At 40.5% G+C, this 26,414-nt stretch overlaps 1 protein-coding gene across 5 annotated transcripts in view; it reads left to right on the top strand.

The window, feature by feature from the left end:
- Window positions 1–26,414, top strand: part of thsd7ba (thrombospondin, type I, domain containing 7Ba) — a 969,622-nt gene that overhangs the window by 189,307 nt on the left and 753,901 nt on the right. The window lies entirely within an intron of this gene.

Raw genomic sequence — 26,414 nt, forward strand, 5'->3', positions numbered from 1 at the left:
GATCACTGATGAGATCCATCTGCTGCTGGAGAAGGAGCTTCTGTGGTCTGTCATTGTGCTTGGAGGGTAGGTCCCTGCATCTGAGTGGTGTTCCTCTCTTTCGATGATGTCGGGGGATGTTGCTAAGGTTCTGCATTTATGGATTTGGATGATGGACTATGGACTTTTTCAGTCTTATGGTTTTATTTTCACCCATTATTTCTCATTGTATTTATTGTGTGGGGGAGGATGGTTTGGAGGGGTTGTTATTTTTGTTGCATTTTTTAGTTTTTTTGCATGGGGAAAGGGAGATTTGGGGGCCAATGTTCTTGTTGTGTTTTGTGCATGAGAGGTGAGTTTGGGGGTTGATGATCATGCTGTTCATTTTTGTGTGGGGGTTGGATTTGCTGTTTTTCTTTGAGCAGACTTCCATGGTTTTCTTTGTTTCATGGCTATCTGGAAAAGACAAATTTCAGAGTTGTATTTGGCATACACACTTTGATAATAGATGGCCTTTGAACATTTAAAACTATATATTAGTAGTGAGAACAAATAGCCATTTTTAGAGATTGTTGAAGATCACATTCTTTCATGCAATGCTCTGTTGATTAATAATTACCGGGGATATGGGCTGCTTATTTGTAGTCCAAAAGACATATAATGAGTCTCAAGAAGAGACCCAAAGGAAATCTAATGACACTGATGTGCACACTCTGATTCTGCAGCAACAGAGAAAGGCAAACAAATCTGGTGCAGATTCTGCTGTCAGGACAGAGAAAACCAGTTCTGCAGAGGTGTTAAAATGTTCAGTGGCTGTGGAATTCCATATCATTTCTGACTGTAGAGAGGAATTATTCAGCCTGAGGATAACAGATGAAGAGCACTTTGTAAAATTAGAAAGCTAAATTAGCAGGGTCAATGGCATTCACAAAATTGGAGCTCTTCCATAACTGCACACAGATAGTCATTAAGCAGAAATGGTTCAGCTCACTTCCATGGTTTAACTGCAGACTCAAATCTTCACCCAAGATTTTCTTGGCCAGAAAAGATATTCCCTGTCATAAATCTATAAGAAGAAAATCTTTGGATTTTAGAGTTTCATAAAATTACATGAATACAATGAAAAGTTAACATGTGATTATGGATGCTTTTGCAAACAGAAACTACCTGCCCCGACTTGAAGACTGATGACAAAGAACTCTGGCCAGTGAAAGAAGTAATATAGGCTATCACAAATGCACCAGATCCTGAACTATGTCATTTTGAGGGAAGGAGAAATATTACACACAGATCCTTCTAGAGTTTGCATTGCTAGTCACTTGTCTTCCTGAACTTTCTTAACGTAAAGTAGGCCTTCAGCTGATTGGGGTTGACCTTGGATGTTGCATCCTAGCTGTCTGCGCAAGCTAGTGTGTAAGCCAGGGCAGTACAAGCTGTTGCCCATGTAGCAGGTTTCCCCTTACTCTCTGCAGCTAATGAATCCAAATGAACGGCAGGGAAAGATACAGTTTCATATGTTGAATTCAGTGTAGACTGCCTTAGAGACTCCAACTCTAGATTTTTCTTCAGGCTTTACACTGAAGCCTTCTCCATGAGCGGGTATAGCCATAAGCAATGGGGGTTTGAAAGCAGAAATTTCCTTCTGCTAGATAAGCTGTCAACCATGGCTGATGAGCCCCATCTGCCTGAAGCGACTGGTTTTAAGGCACCAGTAACATGCCTTTGCTTCTTCTCCTCAGTAGAAAGGGTTCCCCTGGGCTTAGTAGTGAAGCCACATGTGAATTCCAGGAGGTGGACTTTGTTATCAGAGGCTATTTGAGACACAAGCCATTTGGAGCATTTAATAGGTAGTGCGAGCTTATCCCCAGAGTTAATTGAAGATAAACCCACCTGTACATATACCACTTCTGAACATTCTGTAGATGAGTTGAGTCATTTTCTGATAGATCCTGGTGAGTCTTGATGAAGGGTCTTGACCCAAAATGTTTCCTCTTTATTCCTCCACAAAGATGTTGCCTGACCTGTTAAGTTCCTCCAGCATTTTGTGTGTATAACTCATGTCATTTTCTGAGATTGTTTCTGACAATGGGTCTCAGTTTTAATCTCCCTAATTCACAAACTTCATTCAATAGACGAGCATTAACCAGATTCCTATTCCTTCACGTCATCCAGCTTGAACTGGAGCAACCAAGCCATCACTTAGAATAGTTATCGAAGCTTTCAAGGAACAAGTGTTGTGGGAATATTCAAAAAAGACTGCATGTAACATAGCTTGGTCAGTTTCTTGCTGATAAACAAAAGAAGATCTCACAGCATTACAGAGGCTAGAACTCTTGATAATGTGTAGATTGAGAAGACTTGAACACTATTCAAATCTATAGGAGAGCAAAACCAACTGAATTATCTTGCATCTCTTGCCCTGAAATATTCTCCATACTTAGATGTTATCATATGCCTTTAGCTTCTTTGACAATGATTTCTCCTTCTATTTCAAATGGTGACAAAAGTTTCAGCTGTCTTGCTGCTCCTCTTGAAAGATGTCAGGAAATTGGAAAAATTTGAACATCAACTCTTTAGATTACAGTGCTAACAATTTACAGTGTACTTGGGGGAAAATAACTAAGCTGCATTGTACAGTTTTTCTTTCTCTAAGCTTATAAGGTCATAAATTCTCTTCAAATTGTTGTGGTCTTTTATCCATACATGTTTAAATTTTAATAATCATTGTATTTGTGTTCATTGTTAATATGTATGTTTCAGAAACACTTCTATTAATACATGGGATTTCAATAGCAACTGTGGCATCTTTATTAAGGTGCATGATCATGAACTACTAACTTCTTTTTGATAGCAGAAGTCTTTTCTGACTGTTAATCACCTTTAACTGTGGCATAGGTTTTAGACTTAGTTAAGATGTTGAGGTAGTACTTGTGCTAGTGTTTCATCAAGCTGTGTCAAATGATGCAATTTTTCCATATTTCCCTCAATGATAAACACCTCCATCTCATTGTATCGCTACTGGTCCAGGAAGTATTGAAGCAACCTAGCTATACTTCTTTTGACTGAATTGATAAAATGCCATGAACAAGGTTAAAAATAAGGGGATTTCCAGTAGGGAAAAATCTGTGAGAGTGTTGGAAGTGTGAGGAGATCAAATGAGTTAAATCATAGCAGCTGTTTCTGGATGTTTAGTATAGTATGAAATAAACCAGCTTATCAGGCTTTATTTCAGTCAGCACTTCCTTAATAAGTCTTCATAATAATTGAAGCAGTACCCCTGACAAAGGCATGAAGGGTGTAAAATAGAGCAGATTGTGGGATTCTATACAGATGAGCAGAGCTCTCCAAATGGCACACAAACAAGGCGTTTGCTTTATGCATTCAGCCCTTCAGGCTTCCTTTTATTTGACGGCCAATGGTAGTTTATAAAAAAGGGTACATTAAATTGGACGCATGAATTTGTCATAGAAGCTGTTATTGACTACTGTTCTTCCCATGAACAGACTGACTGTTTGCATTACTTCCATCAACTGCTCAAAGTGTACATATTCACCATAGGCCCATAGATCTAAAATAAAATTTAAAACAAATTCTCTTACATTAAACAAACATCACCGTTTTGGGTTGAAACTAGTCTATTTTGGAACAAAAGAATCAAGGGGCCTTCTCTTAGAGTTGAAGCACAACAATTATTCTATATTCATAGGTTCATTTATCATCTCTTAAGTAATTGAACCTTGAGTGTCACGAAGACTTTTGTCTCTGGTCAGCATCCAATCAGCTAAATATCCTTTCAATAAAATCAGTCAATGTTTGAGTATTGACAGCATCACTCCAAAGACCATTGTAAAAATAATAAAACTAATGTGATTTAATGGCATTTCATTGGGACAACATGTTCATTTTCAATAAATCACTTGTGGTTTTCTATGAATTTTATTATGATAAAGTACCTGCCACTCACAACGCTAAGTCTGATCTCACTTGTCAGCTCACACAGGTCCAACCTTACTCGACAGACTTGTTAGCATTAGCCACACTTCCTCTGGGACCCTTGGTCTTGGTCAGCCTGTCACCACTCCTCCCATTTAACTATCCAAATGCCCGACTATTTTGTGGTTGGGGAGGGAGAGCAAAGCAGCATGATGATGGGAAATCAACAGCGGAATTGGAATGGCAGATTAAATACCAGGTTGAGGGGGAGGAGAAATTGAGGGCAGCCTGACAGGGCCAGGGAAGGGCAGATGCTTCAGACTGATGGAGAAGGGGGCGGATGAGGGTTGGGGGAATACTGAGATCATCCAAAATCAGTGCAAAGTGTTGTTGCTCTGGTTTTCCAGGACCTGCAGAATCACTTGCATTTATAATGTGACCAGGAGTTGAGAATGGAATTAGTGTCACATGGCAGAAAAAAAACACAGGCAAATTATTTAAAATTACTTACATCACTTTAAATCATACTGGCTTCATCATTTTCAGCATTCCTTGTTGAATAGTATGCCAATAACACAATCTGTAGAACACATTTTGACCAGTTTGTGGCTGTAAGTAAATAAATGCATGCTTATTATGATGTCACTCTATGTGCAACATATTGAGAGGAAGTTGCATAAGTATTAGGCTGAACTGCTTCAGCAAATACCTAACTTAGCTTCCCTATTGCTCAGATTTCAGTGGGATTTGTGTGCAAGCATCATTAAAATGTGCACTGTGCTTAAAAAGATGCACAAGCGGGCTTGCTCCCATCCAGTTTTTGGCACTTAGATTTTAACTAAACCAATGTACAGATTATTGTCATATGCACAGGTGAAATGAATAGCTTGTTTGCAGCAGCAGAACAGGCTTACAGCATTGTATAAGTGGTATTCCGAATAAAATCAGAAATTAAACATAAATCAAACACCATTTTCTCAAGCATGAACATAATTAAAACAAAAAACAATCAGGAAGTTCCATTTAAGCTTTGGCTAAGAGATAGGTGTTGGCTAGAATAGTTCCAGGCTCTGGTGCAAATACTTCGACAAGCTTGTACAGATGCACCGTGGAGAGTATCCTGACTGGTTGCATCATGACCTGGTACGGAAACGCCAAAGCCCAGGAATGGAACAGATAACATTGCAAGCATAGCTGTTCCCACCATTGAATACATTTACATGGAGCACTGCCACAAGAAAACATGCAGACCATGCCTTCTCCCTGTATCACCATCGGGCGGGAGATACAGAAGCCTTAGGTTCCACACTGCCAGGTTCAGGAACAGTTATTACCCCACAATCATCAGGCCCCTGAACCAGCGAGGATAACTTCAATCACCTCAACTCTGATCTAAGCCTATGAGCTCATGTTCTCTGCATTTTTTTGCTTGCACAGTTTGTTTGCTCGTTGGTTGTTTGTCAGTCTTTGCCTAAGTATTGTTTTTCAAAGATTCTATTGTATTTCTTTTTTCCAGTAATTGCTTGCTAGAATATGAATCTCCAGGTAGAATATTGTAACATAGACAGTACTTTGATAATAAATTTACTTTAAATTTGAAATAGTGCTGTAGAATTTTTCTGTATTACTGGATGGAATCCCAGTAGACAGCTCTTCTAGAAATGGTCCCTACCTCAATGTATGCTAAATTAAAGCATTCAAACTTGAAACTACACCGTTCTGACTTTATGAAGCTGTTATTACTGAGCCAATGCTGATACTGTTTGCTGTCTCCTGTTTTCACATCAGTGCTGAAGCAATGCTATTGCATTGACCGCACCAATTTAAATTCATGCACACAGTGGGCCAGAACTTGATGGAATGGGCTCAGCTCCCATGGTTATAAACAGCCAAACTTGTCTGGACAAGGAAGAGCTACCTTGCTGTTCTGCAATGTGGTGAGCTCCAGCAGGGTAGCTTGGGTACTTGATTGTCTTCCATGAAACTCGTCCATCAGCTGTGGCAGCTGATGAGGCCCTGGGCTTTTCTCTGCTGACATTATCCATGTGTTTGAACATGCCCAAATATCTTTGATATTCATAAATATTGAAAAGTGATCAGAGATGAAAAAAATTAAAATGTTTCATAGATACAAAAAACAGGTAAACAGTTAACAATTCAAATGATTGAAACATATTGGAATTGGTTTATTATTGTCACATGTACTGAGATACATCGGAAATTTCTTTTAGCTTACCGATCATATTAATCAGATCATTGCACAGAGCATCGAGATAGTATAACGTCAAGCACTAACAATGCAAACCCTTCCAACCATTCAGCACATCTACACAGAACATTGTGTGGGAAGACAGCATCCATCATCAGGGACCTCCACCGCCTAGGACATGCACTCTTCTTGCTGCTGCCACAAGGAAGCTGGCAGGAAACTGAATCTCAGGGTTGCATACGGTAATATACATATATTTTAATAGTAAATTTACTTTGAACTTTGAGCTTTGAATGAAGTGCAACAGCTACGAGAAAGTACAATGCAGGAAAGCATTAATGTGCAAGATCATAATGAGGTCGATTGTTTGCTCTCATGTCCAACTTATTGTTCCTGGGAACAATATATTAGTTACACAATGCATTTCTATTTTTAAGATATAAAATTATTTACCATTTCTTTGACTTTCTTTCCTGCCCTTGTACAATTTGCATTTTAATTCATGGGGTAACAATGTCTCTACCAGTTCCATCTGGTTCAGGATCCTGGAGTCATTCTACTTCAGAATAACTGCTGGGAAAGATCCGGAATTTTGAGCTCCACTATTGGAGTCCAAACGTATTAGCCATTGATCATTTTGGAATACATGTACAATGATTCTTTGACACTATGACATGCTGCCAACCATTGGTGTGTTTGGATTTGACTGTTGAAATTTAAGTGAAATAATGCTGATTGTTTCACTCAAGACCATCACCACTTATCAGCAATATCCAGGAAATATTAAAGGAATATAAAATGACAAATTTATTTGAAAACAGTTAAAAAGGCTGTCATTGACTTATTTCTGATCATTTTTGATCATAAGCTTGACAATCACTTTTTTTTCGTTAACGTACTTCTGAAATTATGCAAATAAGTAAAGGCAAACCAGTTGTAGGATTTCTAACACATTGTGCCTACTAAAGAAGAGCAAACATCACAGGTGGTAATTAAAAAGAATTACATAAGATACAATTGGTTGGGTTTCATTTGTATTTTATTATATCGCTTGGTTTTCATGGGCTAATTTCATAATGTTATTTGCATTTCTTATGATAATTAACATGCACTCTGATTGAAATCTAATGACTATAGCTATTTGCTTATAATGATCACATGTAAATTAGTCTAAAGATAATGAAATATCATATAATTGCAGAAATATTGGTTGAGTTTGTGTTGTAATTACTAATATATATGTATATAATTTATTCATTTCCTTTTTAATAATGAACATAAATAATGGAAAACAAGTCTATAAGAAGTGACACTGCTACATTTTTGAAATGAATGTGCAATACCTGGGTTTATAGCTGACTATAATCATGCTGTAGTCATCAAACTACTTCCTTTGCAGAACAACAACTAGGTATTTGAAGAACAGAGCAAATGTGGAATATTCTAATCCGAGACTAGTTTCTCTTGAGCATGAGATGGAAGAATGACGTTTTTGTTAATTTAAATTGGAACTATCCATTTATTGTTGGTTAGCAAATGGGAAAGTGGAAGTGCCTCATCTGCTTTCTCTTTTTGTTAATTACAAATATTGCCAAAGATGGGAAATTATATGGGATCGGTTAATGTAATTCAAACATTCTTGCCTGGTTAGGATTTTCTTTTTTAAGTACTTCCCTTCAGAATTTACTTGATTAGAAAAAAATGCTTCCATTTTAAAATGATGTGAAATAGAAATTGAACTTATGGTTTCTCTAGCCTGCTCCACCATTCACAAGTTAATCTTTGGCAGCAACTCCACTTAATTTCTTCATTGTCATTATCTCTGATTCACCCACAGTCTACAAATTCTAGTGTAGAGAGTTCCAAGGATTTACAAGTGTCTTCTTAGCTCAGTCTCTAGTGATCAGCTCTTTGTCTTAACATATTATACCTTGTGGCTTTCACAACCGCAAGTTGTCTTAAAGTATAGCAAAGGATACAAAGCCAGGATCACAACAAGCTATCTGAACAACAGGCTTACACAAAGGGCTACACAATAATCAGTTCATCTGCTTTCAGGTACTGGGGCAGGGGTTAAACCTTGTTTTAAAGTAATGCCTTGCCATCTGGCCTGAGAGGGTAGATGGGACCTTATTCTAATATTTTTCCATGAAACCTGTTGAGGGAATCCCGAGATGTCACCTTGCGTTTTTTGTCATGGACCTGCACAGGTCCATTGTTTGTGCTAGCTCTAACTGATAGGTATCACTGAAATATTAATGAGGACAGCAGAGTTTTCATGCTGCTCATAAAATGAACAATGATCATCAACATTTTTTGGTGTTAAGCATCACAAACCAAAGCCACCTATTATTTTCATGTTCTGTGATGAATAAACCTCAAAGAAATGAGAATAACAAAGCAGAAATATTGGTCTATGTCATCCTGACCACAAGTTTTTTGAAAGTTAAGTACAACATCATGCTAATCGATAGACTTAAGCCAGTAGTTCTCTACTTAATTATTACTGTGCCAATTCTTGTCAGTTTTGGAATTAAATTGTGAAAAACAGGATATATATATAACTTCTAAACAGAAGATCTGTATAACGAGACAACTGCACAGAAGCAGTAATTTGCCTTTAAAACAGAAGACTTTTAATACAAAGGGAAACACTGTAATTCTATCTGACAGTTGAACTGCAGTAATTAGTCAAGAAAATTACCCTATTCCTGAACAGAATGCAAACATTGTCTTGGATCAAAGAGAACCTTTTTGTAGCATGCATCCGTTTTATCCCTCATCAAATTTACTTGCACAATACATCCTTTGTCTTTTTGGAGATAAGTTTCTTTATAAAAATATTGCTTCACAAACAGAGTATTGAAGCTGCTCAGAATTTAATCTTCCATGGAGAACATATAATTTGAAATGGCATTGACAGACTGTTTTCTATCACTCTATCATTTGCTGTTTCAAAGTCACAGCCACGCGGTTTTATATATTTACAAAATATTTGGTGCAAACGAAAATAAAAGCTTTGTAGCTTTGTTACAATTCTAGCATTGCTTCATGCTTTTATTCTTTTGGACAAAAGAGATTGAGGATATAAGAAAATGATATTTTGCTTTTCACTCAAAGAAATCTCAAAGGCAAATCTTAGTTGAGGACTAGTGTGGAGAGTTGTGTTGATGAGGAGAGTGCAATATATGTGGCTGAGGTAATGTACGAGGAATACTCTTGTTCTTCCTCATTTCACTGCAACAATTTTACAACTAAATTCTTCATATTTAAACTTTTTTTTTGTGGTCTCTTTTGTTACTATTTTGAATGCTTTGTCTCCCCTTCTCGTTTCCTCAGGAAAGCAGCTAGTATAATCAAAGATCTCACCCACCCTGGAATTTCTCTCTTCTCATTGAAGAGAGGATACAGACAATGAAAGCACGTACTAACGGGCTCAAGTACAGCTTCTACCCCACTGTTATAAGACTATTAAATATTACCTTGTATGATAGGATGGACTCTTGATCTCACAGTCTGCATTGTTATGATCCTTTATCTGCACTACAATTTCTCCGTAACTGATCCACTTTGTCCTTCATTCTGCTATTGTTTTATCTTGTTCTACTTCAATGCACTGTGTATTGATTTGATCTGGATGAACAGTACGTAAGACATATTTCCTGCTGCATCTTGGTGCATGTGACACCAACAAATTAATCAAATTCCAGTTTGAGTTCCAATCCCAAGCAGGACAGTTTTGGTCCTACCAAAATAAGTTCAACAGGGTGACCCAAGACAAGTGTTTTAAAACTTCATTTATTAAGGTAAGGAGCTTACATGAAATTTTAGTTAACAATACCTTCATGTGTGTCTTTATACTTACTGTGAATTGAATGCCAGCAAGCAAATGAATCTCCAGGTTGTATATGGTGACATACTGCAGATGCACTGAGATAATTAATTTACTTTGAACTTTGGACTTTGATATTTCTGTTGAGCATTCATCAATGGAACTAGGTTAGGAAACTCACTGCTCAACTCATAATTAATCGAAGCTCATGCTTCATTGTCTCTGCACAAACAATAATGTAACTATGTTGACCATGGGCCAACAACTTAAAACAGGAATTCCACTGCTCTAATGAGTGAGCAGTGAGTACCAATACCAAAGACAATAGAGAGTACCAATATTTGTACCAATACTCACTCAGACCATTTTCCCAATTTATAACACCGAAATAGGAGATCTCTGTTGGCCAGACGATCGATCCTTTCTGCCAGCCGCTGGCATAGGGGCTCTTCCTTGTGATGGTGATTCTCAGGAAAGAGTTACCGCTGTTACCGATTTGAAGCTCCTGACTCTTGATAATCTCCATCCCATTGGCTCAAGGTCATCTGACCTACCTGTGTAACCTTATTGGCTGTACAACCAACATTGTTCTATGGTCTCTGCTCTCAGCCTTGTGCCTTTGTTCCTTTCAATGCTGACTGGTTCTAACCAGTTAAACTATGTAACCCGGACCCTGAGTCTGATGAGATTATTTCTGCAAACCTGCCATTGTACACAATACACAGCTTATCCGAGGTTTAGCAGAAATTCCTTGTGTTCACATTCAATTGTTCTGATTAGGGTATCCCAGAGGAAGAATCAGTTCAACATTTGGGGGGGGGGCGGCAGGCTGCAAGGACAGTCTCACAAAATGGGCATCTCTGTAACCTTCAAGAGCATGGCAAGTACAAAGAAAATTGGTTTAACTACTTCTACTGTTCTTGACCCATTCAAGTTCGATGTATTTTAAATCTGCCACGGCCAACATTGATTTGTGGTAGGCTGCACGTTTACTTAAGTGACTTTCGGAGAGATCAGATACACCTGGCTAGGGCACTCATCACTGAGATGAAATAAATTCCTTCACTTTGGAGGTGGTGAACCTGTGGTCTTGTATACCACAGAGACGTTGGTTCACCAAAATGTTGAATATAATGAAGTGAACATAAATTTCTCGACAAAAAAGGCATCAGGGATAAGCAGAGATATTGGAAGCATCGTATTGAGAAAGAGGATCTACGATATTTATATTTATTAGTAAGGTGGACATGAATAGCATGTTTGGGAGCAGTATGTAAATTCCTGAAATTACATCACTTTCATTTATGAATTGAGGATTATGTAGAATGATATGTAACTTATAAAACAGATGCTTCACATCCAGACTAATTAATGTGATAGTGACTTTTCATCTTGTTTAGCTTGGTTTAGCATGCTCAGAAATCCTTTATTATGGATGTCGTATCTTTATTGTTGAAGTGGATATGCGAGCCAGTACACAGGCAAGGACAGCACAAAATGGAGAGCAAGATGTTGCCAATGCAGTGGGCTCCCCCTCTCTAGGCAGCTGATGAATTCAAAGGAATGGCAGAGATCGATATAGTTTGGCACCAGCAGCATTGCTGGAGTTACCAGTTAGTGTTGAACTCAACGTAGGACTGCTTTCAGGACTCAGCTCCAAATTGTTTCTCTGGGTTTTTTCCCAAAATCTTCCCCTTGAGTGGGTAGAGCCGCAAGGCAGTGGAGGTTTGTAATCAGAGTTTTCCAAATACAGCTGATGAACCCCATCTGCCTGGATGTTAAGTGCCAAAAATGTGCATTTGCTCCTCCTCCTGTCAGTAGAAAGGATTTTGTAGAACTTTGTAGTTTAGTCACACATGAAGGCTAGGAACTGGACTTGATTGTCAGAGCCTATATGAGATGCACAGCATTGGGAGTATTTAATAGGTAGCGGGAGCATATCCTCACCTCTAGAACCTCCCTCCACCCACAGCTGTGACAACCTTGAGGAAACTCACTTCATGTAATATTTGCAAAAGTAAAATTCACAAGGTCTGGATTCTGCTACTATCCAGACAGTAGACATGGAGTGAAGAAATATTAACTTACAATTAAAACACTTCTTTGAGACAGGAAACGCTGAGGTCGACTAACTCCTTCAAAGATTCAGCAGATATAATGATATGTTCAGTGCCTTCATTTTGTAATATGAATTTAGAAAAAGATATAGAACATAGATTAAATGAAGATCACTTACATTAGAGAGGATGCAGAATGCCAGAGGAAGATGTCCAATAAGGAAATCAGATAACTCAATGGTAGAAGATGAGCTTGAAATGTCTTAGGCCTATAAACAAATAGTATTTAAGAATGTGTTGCACAGTAGAAGGAAAATATGTCAGAATGGGAAAGTATTTCATATGGGGTGAGGGAGTAAGCAAGCTGACCCTAAGACTACAGGATATCCTGTCAGACGCTGGATTCCAGTAAGATTCCTCCCCCGTGCCATCCAACAGCATTAAATCTTTCCGCTAAGGCACTCAGATCTCTCTGATCTTCGCAAACTAGTTTGAGCTCCCATGTTGTGTTTGGATAAATTGATGGATGTTCTGGTGTTCTGTGGAGATTTTTCAAAAAAAATCACTTGCAAGAAACCACATCTGGTGTTGTCAATTGCTTTGCTCCAGAACTCCTCAGTACATGTTCAATTCATAAACATGAAAACAACATTGTCTAATAAACAAATCTTCCATTTGGTTTAACAATTTTTGGTGTATCCTGTTGCTTTTGGTTTCCGTTGACACAGCTATTTGTTGGCATCTGAATATTTTCCAACAACACCGATGTCAGGAGGGTGTAACTGACTGAAAAGCAAGTCGAATATTAAAAACTGATTTGCAGATTTTAATACGGTAGTGACTATTTCCTGTTAAAATTCTGGAATTGGACTTGGCATTCCAAAGGGATATTCACCCGGGCACTCCTGATGTTTGCACGGTGCCATGCATTGATTTAATGGCATTACCAAATTGTGCATTTCCTTCTTGTTATAGGTTGAAACACCCTACAACCATCAAACCAGGGCAACCTTGTACATCGGGGTGTCAAACTCATTTTAGATCACTGGGCCGGATTGAGAAAAATTTGACTTCATGTGGGCCGGATCAGTTGTGCACGCGTGTGTGCTCCCACAGCTTTCGTTGCCTTCATTTTTTCAACCTGCTCTCATGTGTCTCAGTCTCTGCTATATCTAAAATTGTTTCACTTTACAAATTTCATTTTTTATGAAGCAGATTGCCTAGCAAGAATTCTTTTTATGATTGGTATTAACTTACAGACGTGGATTACAAGAAAGTAGGCAACGAGAAAGAAACAATGCTATTTCGGCTAAGATTGTTTTGGGAGCCATACCTTTTCCATTAATAAACCAATTGAAATCAAGCATTAGCAAACACAAATGTAGACCTAACGCAGGGGTCTCAAACTCAAATACACAGTGGGCCAAAATTTAAAAATCGGTACAAGTCGAGGGCCAGACTGGTTCAGTGTTTATTGCAAAACTTATTGAAATGAATTTATTACACATATTAACCTGGAACTAACAAAGCTTAGGTTATTGCCTACAAAAACAACATTGAACATTAAATAAATAAAAAAATCAGTTGCATTTATTTCTTATGGCTTTATCTGCAGCTTTTCCGGAGTAATTTCTAATGAAAACATTTTTCCACAGGCCAACACTCTGTGATTCACACTAGTCTAAGCCAGATACTTGGCATCTCATCTTGGATGCAAGTTCATCAATGTTTGGAGTCAGGCTCTGAGCTGAGGAAATCCTCAGAATTGAGTGAAGGTGTTCATCAGAAAGACGACTCCTGTGTGATGTTTTGTTTATCTTCATCAAAGAGAACAGTTGTTCACACAGATATGTGCTGCCAAACATAGAGAGCATTTGAGCAGCTTGGGTACGCAGCTGGGGCATTGTGTCCGGAATGAAACGTAGAAACTGTGCAGCGCCCACCGAGTCATACTTTGCCTTGAGTGTGTCACTACATTGGAGTTCAATCAGCTCCATTTGTATGTTGGTTGGTGTGCTTTCCACGTCAGCTGCAAATGGATTACTGAGCAGTTCAAACCTGCTTTTTTGGGCTTCAAGGTCGGCAAATTGCCGTGTGAAGTCGGCACCAAGTATGCTGAGTTTTTCAGCAAACTTTGCACGTGGGAACACTGCGGTAGAAACCTGCTCTTTCATAGTTTGGCAACACGGAAAATGGCTCAAGTTTTCTTGTTGCATCTGCGTCTCCCACAGGCGCAGCTTGGTTTTAAAAGCCCTCACTGCAGCGTACATGTCTGTGATCACACGACCCCGCCCCTGAAGCTGCAGGTTGAGCGCATTGAGATGGCTCGTGATGTCACACAGAAACACCATTTCACAAAGAAACTTTTTATCCCGGAGCTCTGTTGTGTCTTTCCCTTTGCTTTCCATGAACTGACAGATCTCCTCATGCAACTCGAAACATCTTTTCAGCACTTTTCCTTGGCTTAACCATCGCACCTCTGTGTGATAGGGCAAATCATTATATTCTGAACCCAACTCCTCCAGAAACGACTTGAACTCATGGTGATTTAAACCTTTGGCTCTTATGAAGTTAACTGCTTGTGTTATGGTGCTCATTATATGTTCCATTTTTAAGGCTTTGCCACACAACGATTCCTGGTGTATGATGCAGTGATAAGCTGCCAGCTCATCTGCGCCGTTTTCCTCCCGCATCTTCTCCCGGATCCTGCCCACCAATCCACTCTTTTGACCGCACATCGCGGGCTTCTGTTTCTTGTCCAGATGCTTGTATTTGTCGTGGTGTTTCGTTTCATAGTGTCGTCTTACGTTATATTCTTTAATTACAGCCACACCGTCTCCGCACACAAGACAAACAGGTTTGCCCTTTATATCTGCGAACATATACTCTGCCTCCCACCTGCCTTGAAAACCCCGGTTTTCAAAATCCACCTTTTGTTCAGCCATTTTTGGGGTGAGGGATAGCTGAAAGTTGACCACACGTGACTAGCGCCATAAGGATGCTGATGAGAGAGTAAGGCAAGCACGAGAAATGTAATGGCAGTGCATTGTGGGATTTGTAGTATTAGTGGTGCATGCAATATACCGGCGGGCCAGCTCTAATAGAAAAAAAAATTATTCATTAATGATATTCAGGAAATAAACCAGGGAAACCGAATAAACACTAAAAACCCTGAAAATCTGGTACCTGAATAAACTCAGCATTAGCCATATCATACGCCATAGGCGCTTCAATTACTGAGGCCAGCTTTAATAGTAATTAGATATTATCTCGCGGGCCAAAGATAATTCCACCGCGGGCCGGATTTGGCCCGTGGGCCTTGAGTTTGACATATATGTTGTATATCCTCTTGCGTCATTTGCAAATTCATGCGATACTCTGGCAACATAGGGACACCTTCACTCTAAAGTACCTGAGTAGCCTGCCAAGTTGCTACAACTGACAGTCAGTGTTTTTTCCTGAATTTATTTAAAAATTATATTCCAGAGCTTGCATCATTTTGTGGAGATCTCACGAGGGTTAACACTGATGATGATACTTTGCTAGAAGCATTGCTATGATATAATTGACCATGTGCGGTGGGTCCTCAGGGTGGGGAGTATAGACATGGACATCCTAAAACAGACTATTTTCACAGAGTATTAAGGTGCTTCATCTTAATTGGAACTCGATGATGAACAGTATTTTTGCAAGTTCTGCTTTTCTAAAGCTGATGTTATTGAGCTATGTGAAATGTACCATGAAGCTCATGTCCCGAGCCTGATTCTTCAACTGACGTCACTGTCACTCTGTCTTTCAACACTTGGTTACAGTAGACTTTGATCATACCTAACAATTAACTGCTTTTACTGCATTAGAGGTGTCATTCAGGCACTCCATTCACCAAGAGTAGACTTTGTTGACGATTTCAGTGAATTGTTCATGAGCGTCTCTTTCTCTCTCACTGTTTTCTGATGGCTAGGCTCACTTTGGATAGTTCCTGTAAGGGTGTTTGAGCTTGATATGAGAGAGGCAGGATGTCCAGCTTGATCAAGTCAAGAACACGCAGAAAGCCTTCACAGTGCTTCCATCCAGAAGACACCACGTGTGACGTTGCTGGCAAGCAGTTGCAAGGAAGTCATCATGCTTCCCAGGAGAGCAAGGGGAGGATTTCTCCGTGCTCCCACGTCTGGCCAGGCAGGCATAACTGCGCAATCACCATCTCAGTTGGTAATGAAATCAATATTGCAACAAAATTGTGGCTTTCATTTGAATCTATGAGGTAGGGGATCAGAATTAGAATCAGAAGCTTGTTGGCTTTGCAGCAGCAGCACAATAAAGTACATAGTAATAGAAAAATATGTGAATTATAGTAAGTATATATATATATATAGTTAAATAAGCAGTGCAAAAAATAAAGAAATAAAAAGTAGTGAGGTAATGCTCATGGGCTCAATGTCCATTCAGAAATCGGATGGCAGAAGGGAAGAAGCTGTTCCTGAATCGCTGAGTGTGTGCCTTTAGGCGTCTGCTCCTCCTTCCTGATGGTGGCAAAGAGAACAAAGCATAAGCTGTGTGATGGGGGACCTTAGTAATGGATGCCATCTTTTTGGGGCGTCGTTCCTTGAAGGTGTCCTGGATACTATGGTGGCTAGTGCCCATGATGGGTACTAAGTTTATAACTCTGCACAGCTCATTTCGATCCTGTGCAGTAGCACCCGCTCCCCATACCAGATGGTGATTCAGCTAGTTAGAATACTCTCCACAGTACACCTGCCACCTCCCTAGGCCTGATGTTAACTGCCACTCACTCTTCATGGTGTCCATTTCTGAGGTGGCACTAAGGGGGTGAAAATCACAACCTGCAACATGTTCATCGTTAAACTCTTCTTTTACTTCCTTACTCTTTCCCTCCATCCACCATGACTGCACCTCCGGCATCTTCTCCTCCATTTCTTCTTCCCCTTGTGTGAAGTTGGAAGAAGGTGGCCTTTGCAGATAGACTGTGAAGTCTATCTGCACTTAAAATGAAGAAAAAGGGCCACATAAAGGTTAATACAGGTGTATACATTGATGAAATCAAAGGGAACGTACAAATCAGTCTGAATATTTGTTGAACACTGTACCTAACTGGTTATGGATGGTAGTAGATGTTTCTGTTGTCTTGGGCTGAGGCCTCATTTGCCCATTAGTTTCAGGACAACCTTCTCAGTCAGCAGTTAAGAATTAAAAGCCTCCTCGGGTAGGTGTGAGCTTGTGGACAGTCTCCCTCGCTTCTACGCCATTTTTGCTTAAACAGAGAAGATGAAGGCCATTGAGTCTGCTTTTTATTCTTGTCCCTTTGGAGGTCTCAAAAATCTGAGGGTGATGGTGGGATTACAAGGGCATTTATGGGTGATCTACAAGTCCATGTGGTAGGAAGTGTGTAAGCAGCATTTAAATAATCATACATTTAACCTTCCCTCATCTTATCAAATCATAAATGCCCTGCCTGTGTTGCTTCACAGTTCTGCAGGCAGTGAGGAACAGCATCTCCTATTGCACCTTTCTATCGTCAGTACTGCAAGCTCTGCTGCCACCCACCACCCTGAATAGCTCTCTCTCAGTCTGTATCGTTTCCTCCAGCAACAATTATCTTCCTATCTACCATTGTTTGCCACCTATTTTACACCACTGTGATCACACTGCACAAAATGCCTTTAAGGGTTGATGCCCGCCTGGGATTGATGCACGGTCAAATGTATGAAATCCTTCAGGGATTGGTGCACTGTAAAACGTGTGATGTCCTTCAGGGAATAACACAGATGTTGTCTTAAAACCTGATTCTGGGTACAATCCACCCCAACAATCTTTCTAAAGTGTTTATGGAACTGGAATTGGATTGGTTTATAATTGTCTCATGTGCCCGGGTACTGTTCATACAGATCAATTCATTACACAGTGCATTGAGCTACAACAAGGTAAAACAATAACAGAAAAAATGCAGTGCAGTTTTGTTTGGCCAGTTTTGTGTTTTTCTTTGTAGAAGAGGTGATTATATTGGCATTTAACTCAGTTCATCAATTAAGGGAGAATTCCAATGTTTTGACATTAGTGTAAACAAAGTTTACAAAATCATGGCTGTTAACAGAAAGATGAGATCCAGACTGGTTAGGATCTGGCAGGGGTGTCTGGGGGTAAGCTGAAAATGAGTTTAAAAGAATGAGTAAAATGGTTGCTGCTCATTATGTTTTGAAGGCAGATTATTAATTATATGGGGAGAATCAGAACAATCCAAACTAGCTGAAAGAAAATGTGCAGATGCTGGAGATCCAGGCAACACACACAAAATGCTGGAGGGACTCAGCAAGCCAGGCAGCATCGAGGAAAAGAGTACAGTCGATGTTCATCAGGACTCATCCAAACTAGGTACTCATGCTGAGCATTTGCTGTCATTATGACAGTGCATCGAAGCAGCACAAGGTAAAAACAATAGTAGAATGCCGAATCGTTGGGCTGCAGTTACAGGGAAAATGCAGAGCTGGTAGACGTAAAATGCAAGGTCATAATGAGGTAGATTGTGAGGTCAAGAGTCCATCTTATTGCAGGAGGAGCCTGTTCAGTGTTCTTATAACAGCGAAGCAGAAACTGTCCTTGAGCCTGGTGATGCGTGGTTTCCAGCTTCAGTATCTTCTGCCCAATAGGAGGGCAGAGAAGCGAGAATGTCTTTGCATGGGGTCTTTGGCTGTTCTACTGAAAAGTAGGAAGTGTAGATGGGCTCCATGGAGAGACAGGAACTGGACTTGGAATTGGTTTATTTATTTTCACATGTACTAAGATAAAAGTGAAAAGCTTGCCTTGCATACTGCTCATACAGATCAAATCATTCCACAGTGCATTGAGGCAGAACAAGATAAAACAATAACAGATTATAGAATGAAGTGTAACAGCTACAGAGAAAGTGCAGTCCGAGTGAGCAACAGGGTACATGACCATAACGAGTTAGATTGTGAAACTGAGTCCATTTGATTGTATGAGGGAACTATTTAATAGTCTTATAGCAGCTGCTTTCTGTTATGCGCTGAGCTGTGTCCATAAGTTTCTGTAGTCCCTGGCAGACCAGTTGCTGTTCCCAGCAGTGAAGTGTCCAGATAGGATGCTTCCTTTGATGCATCAAAGAAAATTGATGAGGGTCAGAGGGGACATTCCAAACTTGGTTAGAAAGATGAGTTTTCATGGTGGTGGCATCGATGTGGTTGATGTTGAAGCTGAGCAGCTTGAAGCTCTCCACCCTCTCGACCTGAGTACTGCTGATGTAAGTAGGAAGGCATGCACTGTAGCCACCCCTCCCCTCCCTGACCTGAAGCCAATGATATTAAAGGAATTGCTATAATTAGGATATAACTTTGCTTTAATCTTGAGCAAAATGCAGACTGCCGGAGGAACTCAATGGGCCAGACAGCATCTGTGAAAGCAGAGGATGTTTGGCGGTAGGCAGTGTGTATGGCTGCGTCGACTCAAAATGTTGACCATTCTTCTGTCTCCACAAGTGCCTCCTGACCTGAGTTCATCCTGCAGTTTGTGCTTTGTTCTCTGCCAGCTCTAGCATGAAACCATTCTCCCTTGGGCTGTGTGTGTGTTTCCCTCTCTTTCTCTGCATGGTGGTTACCGTCTTGCTTTTTTAAAATTGGGTTAATTCCGGTTTCTTGCTTTGTGGTTGCCTGTAAGTAAACAAATCTTAAGGTGTATAATTTATACATTCTTTGATAATAAATGTACTTTGAATCCTTTATATCTTGAATCTGGAGAGAGACAGAAATACCTGCCCAGTACCGAGTACCAGTATCGATACGCACTTAGGACATTAGATTAGGGCATTTTGAGGTAAAGCCAGAGGTAATGTTGTCTATTATAGATAGCATTAAGGTGGATAAACCCCCAGGGTCTGATGGGATATACCCCAATTTATTCAGAGAGGAAAGAGAAGAGATTTCTGGGGACTTGATCAATATCTTTGTGTCCTTGCTAGCCACAGGCGAGGTCCCAGACTGACAAGTAGTTAATGTTATTTCATTATTAAGAAGGATAATCCTGGAAACTAAAGATTGGTGAGTCTCATGTCAGTGGTAGGGAAGTTACTGGAGAGAATTCTTAGGGAGAGGATTTAAGAGCATTTGGAAAACCATGGTCTAATTAGAGAGAGTCAGCATGACTTTGTGCGGGGTAAGTTGTGGCTTGCTAAGTTGATTGAGTTTTTTGATGAAGTGGCAAGGGTGATTGATGCAGGCAGAGCAGTAGATGTTGTCGACGTGGACTTTAGTAAGGTGTTTGACAAGGTCCCTCATGGGAGGCTCATCCTGAAGACTAAGATGCATGGGAGGTGAATTAGCCATTTGGATTCAGAACTGACTTGCCCACAGAAGCCAAAGGGCAGGGGTCAAAGGGACATATTTAATCTCGAGGTCTGTGATCAGTGGCTGTTCCACAGGGCTCTCTGACCTTTGACATACAGTATAAATAAATGACCTGGATGAAAATGTAAATGGGTGTGGGTTAGTTCGTTTCAAAGAGCCAAAGATTCAAAGTACATGTATTATCAAAGTACGTATACAGAATACAACTCTGAGATTCATCCTGCCACAGGCAGCCAGGAATCAAAGAAACGCTATGGAACTCATTCAGAAAAGATCAAACCCGCAAGACATGATAAAAGAACAAACTGCGCAAATAGGGAACAAGTGAGTGAACAACACATAGAGTATCAAACGTCAGACCAGGAGTCCAGGACTACTCAGTCTGGTTAGTTCAACAGCCCTAGCTGACTGCAGGCTGCAGAGACAGCCTTCACTGAAGTTCTCCAGTTCACACCGGATGGCCCTGATCAAACTGCTCAAAAACCACAATAAATGGTAACCAGAATTCCAAAACGCATGCACCATCAACCTCAAAGTCTCCCAAAATGAGACCGTGGCCCTGAGCCTGGCCAAACAATCCTTGTAATGTGGAACCCAAGGCACCTGCACTTTCCTCCAACAGCAGCTCATGAGAGGGTGGGAAAGACTGGTCAAGCAAAGGCAGACAGTGGTCGAATACCGGCCCATCTTCCGCTCTTGTCTTTGTTGACTTTGACCTTACTCGATGCTTCAATCGGAGAGCAGCAATGGAGTCGAACATGGGCTCACAGCTCACTTCCAGGCTTTCAGACCACCAGGCCGCAAGCTCTGCTCCCAAAGTCACCCAACTCCCTCGGAGACAGCAAAGTGGCAGATGGCTCAATCAGCCCAAAACCACGACATCAAAGTATAAATCACAGGTTCCAATCACGCACAGCTTAGTTACATGTTGTTCATATTTCAAAGGAGAAGAAGCAGTAAACAAAGTAGTTTTGTCAGCTGTCTGCAGGATGCCACCATTGGTCTCGTCGTTCACCTGTGCCAGCTTGAAGTGAAGGGGAAGCTTTAAAAAACTGTAGTTAAGCCAGATGATATGAAGATTGGTGGTGTTGTGGATAGCATAGGAGACTGGCAATGGATACAATGGCATGTAGGTCAATTTGCAGATATGGACAGAGAAATGGCAGGTGGACACATGTGAAGTATTTCACCTTAGTCAAATGTAAAGAGACCAAAAAGGAGGTGTCCTTAACAATGTTAATGAGTAGAAGGATCTTGGTGTCCAAGTTCATTGCTCCCCAGAAAGTGGTTACACATGTTGATAGGGTGGTTAAGAAGGCTTATGGGATATTTGTCTTTATAGTCAAGGCACTGAGTTCAAAGGTCAGGGATTTAGGTTGCAGCTTTATAAAACTCTGGTTAGGCCTCACTTAGAGTATTGCATACAGTTCTGGTCACCCACTAAAGGAAGGATGTCGAGGATTGGAGAGGGTGAAGGCTTGAGAAGAGCTTTACCAAGATGCTGCCTGGAATAGAGGGCATGTGCTATAACAAGAGGTTGGATAAACCTGAGTTGTTTTTCCCTGCAGTAGCAAGGCTGAGGGGAAATCTGATAAATGATTATAATCTTATGAGAGACTATATATTTTTCAAAGGTTGAAGTGCCTAATACAAAAGGGCATGTGTTTAAGGAGAGAGGAGGTAATTTCGAAGGAGGTGTGAGGGGCAAGTTTTTCTTTACACTGAGAATGGTGAGTGGCTATAAAGGTCCGGCTGGGGTGGTGGCAGAGGCAGAAATATTAATAGATGTTTAGAGAGGCACGTGAGCGTGAGGAAAATGGAAGGAGATGGACATTGTGTAGGCAGAACAGATTAGCTTAGTTAGCCATTTGTTTACTAACTTAATTGGTTCAGTACAGTATTGTGGGCCGAAGGGCTTGTTTACATCCTTTGGGGTTCTATGTTCTACTGGTCAGTTTAAGGTCATACAACATGGATGGTTTCAGTCCCACTTCCATTTCCGTAGTATCGGCATAAATCCCTTCACTCCTGCTGCATTGACAATGTGAGGAGATTTAACTGAGGTTGGTAGATACTGCTGGGAGCTTTTTCTTCTCAGTATCTGGTTTAATATCACCAGCATATGTCATGAAATCTGTTAACTTTGTGGCAGCAATACAATGCAATACGATAAATACAGTACAAAAAAACTGAGTTACAGTAAATATATATATAATCATTAAGAAAGTAATGCAAAAACAGAAATAAAGAGTAATGAGGCAATGTCCATTCAGAAATCAGATGGAAGAAGAGGCTGTGATTTCTTCTTCATCATTCAGAAGAAATCCTCTCCAGTTATTTCACTGATGTAGGTGAATCTCAAGCTCACATCCACAAACATTAACATTAAAACTATTTTTACTGTCTGTCAGTATTATAAAGTCATTTGAGATGAGGGAAAATCGGTTAAGTTAACTTGAATTAATAACATTATGTGCAATGTCATATGTGTTCCAAAGTGTTTCATGCACCATCAATGGCAAAGACCAGCAGCACATTTCCATCTTAATACATCTAACGTAAGTGAAATTTCTTTTTGGATCTCCTATGATATATTCAATTCAAGGATTGCTGTGAGATTCCCTTTGGCACTGAGGGTGGCCTCACAGAAAAATTACTCTAGCTGTAACTAGAAATGGAGTACAGTTTGAAGTTGAACCAAAAAAAATGGAGCAGGGACAGGCCAACACACACCAAATACTGGAGGAACTCAGCAGGCCAGGCAGCATCCATGGAAAAGAGTACAGTTAAAATTTCAGGCTGAAACCCTTTGGCAGGACTGGACAAAAAAAAAGTTGAGAAGTAGATTTAAACACTGGAGGGAGGGGAGAGGGAAACACAAGGTGGTAGGTGAAACTTGGAGGGGGAAGGAGGAGGTAAAGAGCTGGTAAGTTGATTAGTGAAAGAGACAGAAGGCTGTGGAAGAAAGAAAAGGGGGAGGAGCACCAGAGGGAGGCGATGGGTGGACAAGGTGATAGGATGAGGGACAGAAAAGGGGATGGGAAATGGAGAAGGGGGGGTGGGGTTGGGGAGACATTACCAGAAGTTTGAGAAATCAATATTCATGCCATCAGGTTGGAGGCTACCCAAATGGAATATAAGGTGTTGTTCCTCAGTGTGACCTCATCAATTTATCCTTGCAAGTGGAACAAGTGCTACAGCTGCTCCTACATCTCCTCCCTCACTACAATTCAGTGCCCTGAACAGTCCTTCCAGGTGAGGTGACTCTTCACCTGTGAGTCTGTTGGGGTCATCTACTGTGTTTGGTGCACCCATTGTGGCCTGCTCTATAGCGGTGAAACCTGACAGAGTTTGGGAGACCGTTTCACTGAGCACCTACGCTCTGTCCGCTAGAAAAAGTGGGATCTCCCAGTGGCTACCCATTTAAATTCCACTTCCCATTCCCATTCCGATATGTCTATCTATGGCCTCCCACTACTGTTGGGATAAGGCCACACTTAGACTGGAGGAACAACACCTAATATTTTGTTTGGGTAGCCTCCAACTTAATGGCACGAACATTGATTTCTCAAGCTTCTGGTAATCCCCCCCCCCCCTCCATCGTTCCCCATTTCCTTTTCCCTCTCTCACCTTGACTCCTTGCCCACCCACTGCCTCTCTCTGGTGCTCCTCCCTCCTTTTCTTTCTTCCACGGCCTTCTGAGGCAGAACCAATCAACTTCCCAGCTCTTTACTCCATCCCTCCCCCTCCAGGTTTCATCTATCACCTTGTGTTTCTCTCTCCACCCCCCACCACCATTTAAATCTACTCCCCATCATTTTTCTCCAGTCCTGCTGAAGGGTCTTGGCCCAAAATGTCAATTGTATTCTTTTCCTAGATGCTGCCTGGCCTGCTGAGTTCCTCCAGCATTTTGTGTGTGTTGCTCGGATTTCCAGCATCTGCAGATTTTCTCTTGTTTGTGGCAGGAAGGCAGGAATAGGCCACTTGAGCCTGTTCTGCCATTCAATATGTTTTGTCTTTGTAGCATGTGTACACATTTTTCCTTTTTGCCTTTTTGTATCCTCTGTGTGAAACACTTCCCTATCTCAGTCCTAAAAGCTGTTACTCACATCCCCTCATTATAGACACCACAACTAGGGGAAGAAAATCCTTCCAAATTCCAGTCAATCTGCCACAGTGAAAATTGTATGTATAAATGAGTTCTCTTCTCACTTTTCTAAAGTCTGGTCTGTATAGGCTTATTTGACTTAAGCTGTCCCCGTATGTCCAAGTGTTTTAGCTTGAGAGGGGAATGAAGGCTTTCCTTAAACGCACCTAATACATTGCCTTTCAACCCATATGCCTTCGAATTAAGTTTTCCAATATGACAAACTCGGCAGAAAGAAAGATAGTGTCTTCGTCAGTTAGATTCCTTAATTGCAGATCCAATAATACTTCTCCGACACACTCCAGGAATTCATCCTGCACTGTGTTATCACTAACTTTTTTTATGGCTGGGCTCTATGTAAATTAAAAATTGATATTGTTTTTACATGCATCTCTAATTTCCTGCTTGATGTTGTCCTCTACATTACCATAACTGTTCGGTAGCATATGAGCAAATTCCATCAACATTTTCTGCCCTTTGGTGTTTTTTTTAGCTAATTCTATGCTGTGATTTTCTGAATTCTACTAAGATCTCCGGTTTTTATCACCACAGCTACTTACTTATGCAACAGAGCCCTTGTATAGAACCATGCCGAGCAAAATGGAAAGTTAGCAACCACGTTGCTTCAAAGGGGTTTCTGATATTTATCAGTGTGTCCTCCGGCAGTACGTCACAGGTTTCACACCTTATAAAGAGGATATACCAACCTGAAGATGAAAAATTTCCCTTCATGGTTGAGAGACAAATCAGTTTCACTTTGATCTGAAACTGCTTCCATTAACTACTCATTACACTGACTATATTCTCTACATCAATCCACATCCACACAATATGCTTGAGAAACCTTCTTCATGTTTACTCTCGGTGGCCACATTATTAGGTACAGGAGTGGAATCTGGTGTGGCCCTCAGCTGCTGTAGCCCATCCACTTCAAGCTCCAACGTGTTGTGCATTCAGAGCTGCTCTTCTGCACACTGCTGCTGTATTATTTGAGTTACTGTTGCCTTCCTATCAGCTTATTTTATTGATAATATTTTATTTAGAGATACAGCATGGAATAGGCCATTCCAGCACCAGCCAGCAGCTCACCTATTTAATCCTAGCCTAATCACAAACCCACTAATTCACCAACCAATCAGTATGTTGTTGGACTGCATGTGCAAACTGGAAATCCCATGTGGTATCATGGTACAAACTCTTGCGGAATTCAGCTTCAAACTCCAGAAGATCCTGAGTTGTAATAGTGTCATGCTAACCATCATATTATCGAGGCTTGAACCAGTCTGGCCATTATCCTCTGACCTCTCTCATGAACAAGAGTTTTTTTCCCCACAAAACTGCCACTCACTGGATTTTTTTTTGTTTTGTTTTTTGCATCATTCTCTGTGAACTCTAGGGACTATTGTGCATGAAAATCCCAGGCTAACAGCAGTTTCTGAGATACTCAAACCACTTCATCTGGCACCAACAATTATTCCCTGGTCAAAATCACTTAGATCACATTTCTTCCTCATACTGATGTTTGGTCTGAATAACAACTGAACCTCTTGAACCTCTGTATGCTTTTATAAAAGCATCGAGTTACTGCCACATGATTGGCTAATTAGATACTTGCATTAATAAGCAGGTATACATGTCTGCTTAATAAAGTGGCTAGAATGATTATTAGTTTGTGTGTGTAAGTGTTTGGCCGGGGGAAACGAGTCAACTCTCATGCCTTCATATCACACCACCTGATGGAATTCCTCCCAAGATAAACATCCTCGGGTTCAAGGTAATAGTCTTTCAATCATACCCATGAATACAGCTGAATGAAACAGCGTTCCTCCAAAGCTAAGCTGCAATACACAGTACCAACAATCTCGGACAATGCACAGCATGTAAT

This window comes from Hypanus sabinus, chromosome 5, assembly GCF_030144855.1.
Source record: "Hypanus sabinus isolate sHypSab1 chromosome 5, sHypSab1.hap1, whole genome shotgun sequence".
Lineage (NCBI taxonomy): Eukaryota > Metazoa > Chordata > Chondrichthyes > Myliobatiformes > Dasyatidae > Hypanus > Hypanus sabinus.